General features: G+C 41.6%; 1 pseudogene; it reads left to right on the plus strand.

The window, feature by feature from the left end:
• Positions 1–3,730: 3,730 nt before the first annotated feature.
• LOC114634766 lies at positions 3,731–5,100 on the plus strand (annotated as a pseudogene).
• Positions 5,101–12,151: the final 7,051 nt, after the last annotated feature.

Here is a 12,151-nt window from a genome sequence, read left to right on the forward strand (position 1 = left end):
CATTTATTCATTTACCCAGGGTACCCTTGGGACTCCCTGATACACCCACTGAACATCCTCCTCTTTTATATATAACCCACTGAGCTCAAAGATGCCACTCAGATGACCAGGAGGTGCAAGTGGTCATGAGCCCCACCATGTTGATTCTGGGAACTAAACTCAGATCCTCTGGATGTGCAACTGGTACTCTTAACCACTGAGCCATCCATCCAATCCTTGTATGTTTTGCTTTTGTAGTTTCAGGTAGTTGGGCCATACACTGAAGTCCTTGATCCATTTGCAGTAGGGTTTTCTACAAAGTGAGAGGTACGATCCAAGTTCTGCTTTTCTGCATATTGAAACTCAGCTTTCTCAGTGCCATTTGTTGAACCATCTATCGCCACTTCTGTTTTTTATGCTTCTGTTGCTACGATAAAACACTGTGACCAAGGCAACTCATAGAAGAGACGGTTTAATCAGCTTACAGTTCCACAGGGCTTAAGAGTCCACGATGGCAACAAACAGCAAGAATGGCAACAGGAGTGGAAGCTAGGAGCTCATTTCTTGAACCTCAAGCAGGAAGCAGGAAGCAGAAGTTGGACTTTGTTTAAGGGCTTGTCTTCATCTAATAAGATGATCACATGATTTCCCTGAGTCTCTTTGAGGGATGAGTAAGACATATTGTTTTCTGTGTGTTGTTTTTCACTGCATAAGATCATTGATTTCCTAGTGCGGAGAGGTTGAACTTCAACTACCCACAAATCGCTGGAGTCCATCAGGACCTGTCCTGCTGAATTCATGTGTCCCCTTCCCCAACACCACTGCTTCCCAGCCCAGCACTGCCACCTGCACAGTACTCAAACAGACATCCTTCCTGCAGAACATCTACCAGTTGTAGGAACCACTCTGGACTTTTACATGGGCTGTACATCTCTACCGACATGTTTTCCTGAATGCTGTGCCATTGAACATTTGCACCACTGTTTTAAACTTCACCTTCCTGGTAGCTGTGAGGTTGTAGTTCACCAAGGTCCTTCTAGTCTTGTCTTGCAGTAGTTTGGAAGGAAATGGTCTCCATAGGCTCATGGGGAGCAGGAATTTTAGGAGGTATGACCTTGTTAGAGGACATGTGCCTCAGTTCTCTTTTGCTGCCTGTTAATCTGGATGTAGAGCTCTCAGCTCCTTCTCCAGCACCATGTCTTCCTGCACACTGCCATGCTTCCAGCCATGATGATAATGAACTAAACATCTGAAACTGTATGCCAGCCCCCATTAAATGTTTTCCTTTATAAGAGTTGCCTTGTTCATGGTGTCTCTTCACAGCAGTAAAACCCTAACTGAACATGGATTGAGCTCTTAAAACTTCAAACTCAATTCCACTGACACATTTTCTCCAACAAGGCCACACCTACTCCATCAAACCCACACACCTCCTAATGCCACCCCCTAAGCATTCTAATTTTCACTCTGTGGGAGCCATTCTTTTTTCATTAATTTATTTATTTATTCACTTCACATCCTGATATCAGCCCCCCCCCCCTCCTCCCATTTTCCCCCTCACACACACCCCCAACTTCCCTCCTTTTCTCCTCTGGAAAGGGAAAGCCTCCCCCATGCTGGGTATCACCACACCTTGGCACAACAAGTCACTGCAGAACTAGGTACATCTTCTGTCACTGAGGCCAGACAAGGCAGCCAGTTAAGAGAACAGGATCCACGGGCAGACAGATTCAGGGGCAGCTTCCACTGCAGGTGTTGGGGGACCAGCATGAAGACTAAGCTGCATATCTGCTACAAATGTGTGAGGAGCCTCCATCCAACCCATGCTCATTCTTCTGTTGGTGGTTCAATTGGAACTTGATGCCTGTGGGGACTGGAACTGAATGAACTGGAAGCCTGTGGGGGCCATTCTTATTCAAATCACCAGACCACCCAACTTTCCGTTCTTTCTCAACAAAGAAACAAAAGCCTAATACAACAACAATGTACCCCAAAACCTACAAGACAAAATAAAACCACATCCAAAAAGATATACATATACTCATACACATACATAATTATATATAATTTTTATATATTTATATATATATATATATATATATATATATATATATATATATATATATTGTACATTCATTTATTGAAGAAAACTGGTTTTTCCCTTGCCTAGCAAGTACAAGTGACAGTTCAGTTGTTAACCTTTACCACTGTGGCTAGGTGCCGGGGGTGGGCCTGGCCTTTAGGGGAACAAGCTGAAGTGGGACACAGAGTTGGACAAAAAACAAAGACTGAAGATCTATGGCCTCGTAACTTTCTCTTACTGTTCTGGGGGCCAGATACTGATGGCCTCTGGAAACTTAACTCTTTCTAACTGTTAGTGCTGGTCTCAACAGAGTCAACTAACCAGGACCCTTGGGGCTCTCAGAGTCTGAACTACCAACCAAAGAAGCATATCTAGGCCTCTCTTCACATATGTAGCATATGTACAGTTTGGTCTTCATATTGCTCCTGAACAACTGGAACAAACACTATCCCAAAAACTATTGCCTATCAGTGGGATATGTTCTTCTAGCTGGGCTGCCTTGTTTGGCCTCAGTGGGAGAGGAAACACCTCTCCTTGCAGAGAGTTGAAGTGCCAGGGTAGGAGGATATCCAGGAGGCCACACCTACTCAGAGAAGAAGGCCAGGAGGGAAGGATTGTGGGTGAGGGTGACCTGGAGAGGGACAGTGAGTAGGATGTAACATGAATAAATAAAAAATTAAAAGAAAGAAAAAATTAAGTACTGGTTTCTTATTCTGTAACTCTCTATGCTTCAGTAAGCACTGATCTCTAGTGATTAACACATGCTGGTTTACAGAGGGGAATTAAGTCAAGGATTTATTGTTAGAGCTGCTTTCTCTGTGAAGCCAGACAGAAGCCCCACTGGCCAGGCCAGAGACTTGAAAAGCCTGTTAACTCTTTGTGAACTAGAGAGAAAAGAATGAAAAGAATTTAAATCTTTTACACAGGCAGTATGCACACACACACACACACACACACACACACACACACATTCTGGGCAGGCCTGACCATTTGTTCAACTCTAACAGTGTTCTTACAGTCTTACATACATACACATATATCTACACACGTATGTATAGAGAAACAGACATATGCATATATGCATTTTGTGGAAGAGACTGAACTCCAAATGGCACACACATACATTTGGATGGATAAATAGTGCACGCACACCCCCAGTCACATCTTTATTACCTTTCTCTGTCCTTTTAATAGTCAAAAGTTCTTAGAAAATTACCTCATAGATAAAAACGTTACACAAAAGGGAAGTTACAGAAGGATGCCGATATTAAGTTCAAAGCACTATTTCAGTCTCTGATATCAAAGTTCTGTGAATATAAGTTCAAAGCCACAGTTTCACGTGGACTTTGCTTTATCATAGTGTGTACCTGTGCCTTTATCCTTGGATCTGACCTAGAATGAATGTTTTCCCTTGATCACAAATTTTTCTGAAGCCTATTTCATTTTTTTAAAGAAAAATTGTGAAAGCTTATTTTACAATTTCTTATTATGCACCCTTTGCTTACTATTTTATGAGGAGTGGGCACATTCTATTCTGATTCTAACTTTATTATATCTTTCTGGCAAGATAGCTCAAACCATTTCTTAAAACTTTCTTTCCACCTTTACACAACTGCTTTGCTGTCACAAGACAAGTGTTGTGAAAACCACCACTGCTTCGAAGCCAAAATGGCAACAGCCAGCATTGTCTTAATTGGACATACAGATGCAGGCAAGTCCACCATACCCAGCCACCTAATCTACAATGTGGTGGAGTCGACAAATGAACCATCAAAAGGTTTAAAATGGAGGCTTCCAAAATGGGAAAAGGCTCCTTCAAGTACACCTGGGTCTTGGACAAATTTAAAGCTGAGCATGAGTGGTGTCACCATTGACATCTCCCTGTGGAAATTTGAGAGCAGCAAATACTATGTGACTATCTTTGATGCCCCAGGATACAGAGATTTCATCAAAAACATGATTACAGGCGCATCTCAGGCCAACTGTTCTGACCTTATTGTTCCTGCTGGTGTTGGTGAACTTGAAGCTGGTATCTCCAAGAACAGGCAGACCTGTGAGCATGCCCTTCTGGCCTATACACTCAATGTGAAACAGCTAATTGTTTGTGTGAACAAAATGGATTCCACTGAGTCACCATACAGTCAGAAGAGCTATGAGAAAAGCATTAAGGAAGTCAGCAGCAACATTAAGAAACATGGCTACAACGATGACCCAGTAGCATTTGTGCCTATTTCTGGTTGGAATGGTGACAACATGCTGGAGCCAAGTGTTAATATGCCTTGGTTCAAGGGATGGAAAGTCACCTGCAAGATGGCAGTGCCAGTGGTGCCACACTGCTGGAAGCTTTGGATTACATCCTACCACCAACTCTTCTGACTAACAAGCCTCTGCATCTGCCCCTCCAGAGAGTCTATAAAATTGGGCGTATTGATTCAGTCCCTGTAGGGCCGAGTGGAGACTGATGTTCTCAAACCCAGCATGATGGTTACCTTTGCTCGAGTCAATGTAACAACTAAAGTCAAGTCTGTTGAAATGCACCATGAAACTTTGAGAGAAGCTTTTCCTGGGGACAACATGGGCTTCAATGTAAAGAATGTGTCCATCAAAGTCGTTAGACAGCAATGTTGCTGGTGACAGCAAAAATGACCCACCATTGGAAGCAGCTGGCTTTATTGCTCAAGTTATTTCTGAACTATCCAGTTCAAATTAGTGCTGGCTATGCTCCTGCACTGGATTGTCAAATATCCCACATAGGATGCAAGTTTGCTGAGCTTAAAGGAAAGATTGATCTTTATTCTGGTAAGAAGCTGGAAGATGGCCCCAAATTCTTGAAGTCCGGTGAGGCAGCCATTGCTGTCATGGTCCCTGGCAAGCCCATGTGTATTGAGAGCTTCTCTGATTATCCTCCACTTAATCATTTTGCTGTTCATGACATGAGGCAGACTGTTGCTGTGGGAGTCATCAAAGCTGTAGACAAGAAGGCTGCTGGAGCTGGCAAAGTCACCAAGTCTGCCCAGAAAGCTCAGAAGGCTAAATGAATATTATCCCTAATAGTTGCCACCCCAGTCTTGATCAGTGGTGGAAGAACTGTCTCAGAACTCTTTTGCCTCAATTGGCCACTTGAGTTTAATAGTAAAAGACTGGTTAATGATAATAATGCTTTGTAAAACCTTCATAAGGAAAATAAAATGTTTTGTGGACCACTTTTTTGAGTTTGGCAGTTTTAAGTTACTAGTTTTCAAAATCAGTACTTTTTAATGGAAACAACTTAACCAAAAACATGTCACAGAATTTGAGACTTACTAAAACGGAGTTTAATGAGAAAAGATTCTTCTTAAAATTATTTGAATCAGTAGACAGTTCTATAAAATCATTCATTCTTTCTTTTTTCACATTCAGAAAACACTTTACTTGTACGAGCTCTTCATAGCAGATCTCTGGAAACAGCCTGGCGGAGGGGAGGAAGGGTGCATCTGCACTAGAGTTGGTGGAGAGGAAGCCAGCTTCCAGGGACACATCTGTTCCAGCAGCTGGCTCATTAGCCTGGTGGGAGGGCAAAGGGGGCCTGCACTGAGTGGTCTCAGGTTGGGAGGAAGCTTGGGACAGCCTAGCTTATGGGACTTGGGGAGGCAGACATCCAAGCTTGGGGCTTGATTCCTGATCCTGCCTTCTCTCATTCTTTTTCTTTTTTTTTCAAGACAGTATTTCTCTGTGTAGCCCTGGCTGTCCTGGAACTCTGTCTGTAGACCAGACTAGCCTCAAATTCATAGAGATCTGCCTGCCTCTGACTCCCAAGTGCTGGGAATAAATACATGCATCATCACCACCGTAACACATTCATTCATATATATATATATATATATATATATATATATATATATATATATATATATATATATATATATCTCACTAAGGTAAAAGAAAAATTATCACACTGTAAGTTGGACAAGACAAATCAGCAAAAGGAAGTGCCCAAGAGAAGGCACAAGAGTCAGAGACCCACTCATCTGCACACTCAGGAATCTGATAAAAACAATAAACTGGGAGCCATAATATATGAGCAAAGGAGGACCTGGTGCAGACCAGTGCAGACTCCGTGCATACTGCTTCAGTCTCTGCGAGTTAATATGAACTTTGGTCATAATGATTTAGAGAGTCTTGTTTTCTTGGTGTCTTCTACTCCATCTGACTCTTGCATTAGTTCCACCACTTCTGCAGGGTTCAGTGAGCTCTGAGGGGAGATTTGATGGAGAAATCTCATACAGATCTGAGTGATACAAGGTCTCTCAATGTCAGCATAATGATAGGCGAGGAGTCTCTTTATTTGTTCCCATCTGCTGTAGGAGGAAGCTTCTCCAATAATAGCTGAGCAAGAAACTAATCTATGAGTATAGCAGATTATCACTAGGAGTAGTTTTACATATATATGTGTGCATGTGTGTGTGTGTGTGTGTGTGTGTGTGTGCGTGTGCATGTGTGCGTGTGTGTACAATATACATATATATGTATTGATAGTTTTGACTTTACCCTATATCCCTGAGTTATCTGGTCTCAGGTTTTTAGTCACCCAAGCAGTATTGGGTATGGGTTCATCTTCTGGAATAGCCTTAAGTCAAGTCAGTTATCATTTGAGTATTCCCACAAGCTTTGTGTCACTGTTGCTATAGCATATCTTGCAGGCAAGACATCACTGTAGATAAAAGTTTTGTGGATGGCTTGATGTTTTACCTTTGGTAGCCTGAAGAGTACCATAGAACCCTGTACCATAGAACACAGGAGTATTGGCTCTATGTAGGCAACAGCTTGACTTCTCTATGTTCAATGAGTTAGTTGTATAGGCATTGTCTTCAGCAATGGGACCTGTCGTCAGTCTGTGAAAAGCAGTCTATAGTCTTGGCAACAGCTTGGTTGTTTGGTGATTTCTATGGGACCTTGTGGCCAACAACTTAATTAGATGTAACCCAATTCAGGTCCTGGAAGCTACACTTGGTGGTGAGAGATGGATAGTGGAAACTCTGTCTCCTTCATAAGTTGAGAATGTCATTTGGATTGCCTTCATATATGTGTATATTTTAGGAATTTTTCTACTATATTAGGTTTTCATACTACCCCTCAAATGTCCCCTAATTTTAGATGTCTCTCCCTGTATACCCTCCAACAACCCAGCCCTTCTCCTCCTCTGCACTTGATTCTCCCACTCCAGTGCCTCCATACATTCATAGTCATCTCTTCTGTTTCCCTTCCCTAGCAAAATCTATCTGTTCTCTCTAGCCCTTTACTCTCTATACCTACCTACTGTGGCTCTGTGGAGTGTGCTTAGTTACCATTGACTTCACAGCTAATATCCACATAGAATTGAATTTCTAACATATTGGTCTTTCTGGGTCTGGGATACCTCACCCAGGATGATTTTTTTTTTCTGATTACATCCATTAACCTATAAAGTTTGTAATTTCAGTTTTTAACACCAAAGTAATACTCCATTGTGTAAATATGCCACATTTTCTTCATCCATTTTTCTGTTGAGGGACTTCTAGGTTGTTTCCAATTTCTGGATATTCTTAATAGAACAGCTATGAACATGGTTGAGCAAGTGTCTTTGTGGCAGGATGAACTGCCATTTGAGTATATGCCCAAGAATTAGGTATGTCTGGATCTTGGTATAGATCAAGTCTCATCTTTCTGAGGAATTGCCTTGCTGATTTCCATAGGGACTGTACAAGTTGGCACTCCCACCATCAATAGATGAGTGTTCCTCTTACTCCACATCCAAGTCAGCATGACCTGTCACTTGTTTTGTTGATCTTAGCAACTCTGTGATTGCAAGATAAAATCTCAAACGAGTTTTTTTATTTCAATTTCCTGATGGATAAGAATTTTGTACCTTTCTTTATGTTCCTCAGCCATTTGAGTCTCCTCTACCGAGAATTCTGTTTCATAGGACTGGATGTGGTAGCATACATCTTAATTCCAGCACATGTGACTAAGAGGCATCTCTGAGTTCAAGGCCAGCCTGGTCTACAGACTGAGTCCCAGGGCAGCCATGACTACATAGAATACCTCCCTCAGAAAACAAGAGAGAGAGAGAGAGAGAGAGAGAGAGAGAGAGAGAGAGAGAGAGACAGAGACAGAGACAGAGACAGAGACAGAGACAGAAAAAACAGAAAGAATTGTGTTTTAAAACCTGTACCAAATTTTTAATTGGGTTATTTGTTTTCTTGATATCTGGTTTGGATTTTGTTTGTTTGTTTGTTTGTTTTTTGAGTTCTTCATATATTTTGATTATTACCCCTCTTATCAGATTTGAAGTCGATAAAACTCTTTTCTCATTCTGTAGGCTGTTGCTTTGTCCCAGTGAAGGTTTCCTTTGCTGTGCAGAGGCTACACAGTTTCATGTTGTCCCATTAATTAATTTCTAATCATATTGCCTATGCTGTGTTCTGTTCAGAAAGTCTTTTCCTTTGTCAGTGTGTTCAATACTATTGCTTACTTTTTCTTCTATCAGGTTAAGTATATCTAGTTTTATGTCTTTGATTCATTTTGGGTTGATTTTTGTGCTGGGTGATAAGAATGAAGCTATGTGATCATAGTTTCTACTCCTTCCCCCCCCCACACACACAAGCCTTTCTCTCTTTCTCTTTCAAAGTCAAACAGGCTGCTCTGGGAACACATAGACCATTCTGGCCAGAAAAGCAGGTAAGCTGAATGTATATTCCATCTCTCCTTCTGTTCTTCCAAACCCAATCTCCAGTCTCATGTCTAGCTCTGCAGAACCAGCTCAGCTGCAGCCTTCCTCATTCCACCCTACCCTGACACACACACCCATATCCAGTGGACCACACAGATCTTTCCCCCTAATCTTCCTCCTCCATTCCCACTCATTTCTTTACCCTCAATACCAACAGGTAATCCCTGGGAACCACTCTGTTCAGGGAAACAAGTAGGCTAACTACAGATCTTCACCTCTGCATTTCTTCAATTCCAATCCCTCAGTGTCACTCTCAGTTCTATAGCTGACCTTCCAAGGTGGCCTCTCCTCATTCTCTGCCCCTATTCTCAGAGAACTAAGAAGAGTCTGGTGGAATACCCTGCTTTACTCCCTCCTTCATACTTTTTCCACCTTCTCCAGCCCATAGGAATTTCTAAGTGCCACCTCCCAATATCTAGAAACACATTTTACCTTGAACCTCGAGTGGCAATAAATCAGGATACCAAAAAAAAAAAAAAAAACTTCCTACCAAGGAACATAGAGCCACCACACTCCTATGAGAACCAAAGAAGAAACAGAAATCAAGAAACAAAGCTTCCACCCAAAAAAGAAAAGACCAGATATCAGCACCTCAAATTACAATCCTCCAAAACTGAGATGCTTGGATGCCAATAAAAAAACACAATCAAAAACAGCCAGAGCAATATATTCCCACTAAAGCCCAGCTGTCCCACCACAGCAGGAAGTCTGGAAATGAAAAGTTTATGAACTGAGATGGCAACTGCAGAGGCTAGCTTCACTCACAGAATACAAAAGACAGAAGAGAGAATTCTTGGCATTGAAAGCACAATACAAAAAAAAAAGGAAACAAATAAAAAAAAAGTTAAATCTAAAGACCACCAGGCACAAAACATCCAGGAAATTGGGGACACTATTAAAAGTCCAATCCTGAGAAAAATAGGAATAGAGGAAGGAGAAGACACACAGGTCAAATGCACAGAAAATATTTTTAACAAATCATAGAAAAAAATTTCCCTAACCTAATGAAAGAGATGTCTATAAAGGTACAAGAAGTTTATAGAACACAAAATGTATTGGACTAGAAAAGAAAGTCCCCTCACCATATAATAATCAAAACACTAAATGTACAGAACAAAGAAAGCATATTAAAATCTGTAAGGGAAAAAAAATAAAACAGATAACATACAAAGGCAGACCCATTAGAATAACACATGACTTCTCAATGGAGACTTTAAAAGCAAGAAAGGCCTAGACAGATGTGTAACAGATTCTAAGAGACCACAGATGTCAGCCCAGACTGCTATACCTAGCAAAACTCTCAATTACTATAGATGGATAAAGTAAGATATTCTGTAATAAAACTAAATTTAAATGTCTAACTAGAAATGTAGCCCTACAGAAGGTGCTAGAAGGAAATCTCCAACCTTTTAGTTGACTTCTTTGAAGTTAAACTGTTCCCAAAATACATGGAGAATAATCTCTGACCATCAAAGCCAAAAGAAGAAAAGCACACCACACACACACACACACACACACACACACACACACACACACATACACACCAACAGAATCAACAACTGCAAAATAGCAGCAATTATATCTTGCAGTATCAATGGTCTCAGTTTCCCAATAAAAAGTCACATAATAGCAGAATGGATATGAATACAGGATCCATCCTTCTGGTGCATTCAAGAAACACACCTTAACATCAAGTACAGATACCACCTCAGGATAAATGACTGAAAAAAAATCCAAGAAAATATCCCTAAGAGGCAAGCTGGTGTGGCCATTTTAACAACTGACAAAATAGACTTGAAACCAAAACTAATCTGAAAAGATATACGTTTGTGTGTATGTACTCACCAAATGACAAATCCACCAAGAGAAAATTTCAACTCCTAACATCTGTACCCCAAACACAAGGACACTCAATTGTATAAAAGAAGCACTATGGCAGCTAAAAATCACACCTTAATACTTGTGCCTGATAGTGGGAGACTTAGATAACCTACTCTCACTGAAAGAGAAGCCATCCACAGAAAAACTAAACAGAGGAATGCTATAGCTAACAGATGTTATAAACCAAATATACTAACAGATGTTTGCAAAACATTTCACCCAAACACAAAAGAATATGCCTTCTACTCAGCACCTTGTAGAACTTTCTTCAAGACTGACCTCATGCTCAGACAAAGCAAATCTCAAAGGTACAAGGAAATTAAAATAACACCCTGAATCTTGTCTGATCACTGTGGATAAAAGGTCAATCAACAATAGAAAAAACAGAATGCTTACAAACTTGTGGAAATGAAAGAAACTTCCGCTGAAAGAAAAATAGGTCAATAGGTATTAAGAAAGAAATTCAACTTTCTAGAATTGAATGAAGACAAATACATGACATTGACAAACTTAAAGGACACAAGAAAGCAAGTTCATAACACAAAGTACCTACATAAAAAAAAGGATAGATCTCATACTAGCAACTTAAAGGCACACCTGAAGCAGAGATGAGTTGCCTGTAGTCCTCTGACCTCCATTGTCTGGCTCAGAGCTCTCCCTGCTGTTCTGGGGAGGCTTTTGAGAAAACAGAGCATCCTGCTTCCTCAAGGGAGCCTGCAGGGCTGCCCCAGGAATATCCAGCTTGAAATCCTCCCCCACCGAACCCTTGCCATTTGGCCCACCTGGGGCACAACCAGCAGAGATGAGTTCCACATGGTCACATGAGCTCCAATTTCTGGCTCAGCCCTACCATCCCTAGGAAACTTGCAGAACCCCAGAAGTATTCTATTTTCCCAAGGAGGCATGCAGGGATCCCAGAAATATCCATCCTAGAACCTATTCCAACCAATCCCTTGCCAGTCCAACCTGTCTAAGAAATAGCCAGCAGAAGTAAGTTTCTCGTGGTCTCCTGGCCTTCATCTTCTAGCTTATAGTTCTCCCCCTAGGAGGCTTCCAGGACAGCAAGAGCATCCTGCTTCCCTGAAGAGGCTGGCAGGGGGCACCCAGGAACATCCAGCTTAGATCACTCTCTCACCAATGCCCTGCCAGTCAGATCCACCTGAGGCACAGCAAACAAATGTGTTTTTTGCAATTCCCTGGACTATATCATCTGGCCCATTACTCTCTGTACCATCTTGAGTAACCTTTTGGGATCCTAGGATTGTCTAGGTTAGATCCCTTCCCTGTCAACCTCATGCCTACCAGGTCCACCTGGGGCACAGCCACCAGAGCTGAGCAGGGTTCTATTTCCTCAGATCCATTGTCAGACTCTGCCTGCCTTCCCAAAGAGTCCTGCTGGCATCAGGAACATCCAGCCAACACCAGGAACAACCATATGGGTAAAGTACAACATAAGAACA

This window comes from Grammomys surdaster, unplaced genomic scaffold, assembly GCF_004785775.1.
Source record: "Grammomys surdaster isolate TR1022 unplaced genomic scaffold, NIH_TR_1.0 1089, whole genome shotgun sequence".
Classification (NCBI taxonomy): domain Eukaryota; kingdom Metazoa; phylum Chordata; class Mammalia; order Rodentia; family Muridae; genus Grammomys; species Grammomys surdaster.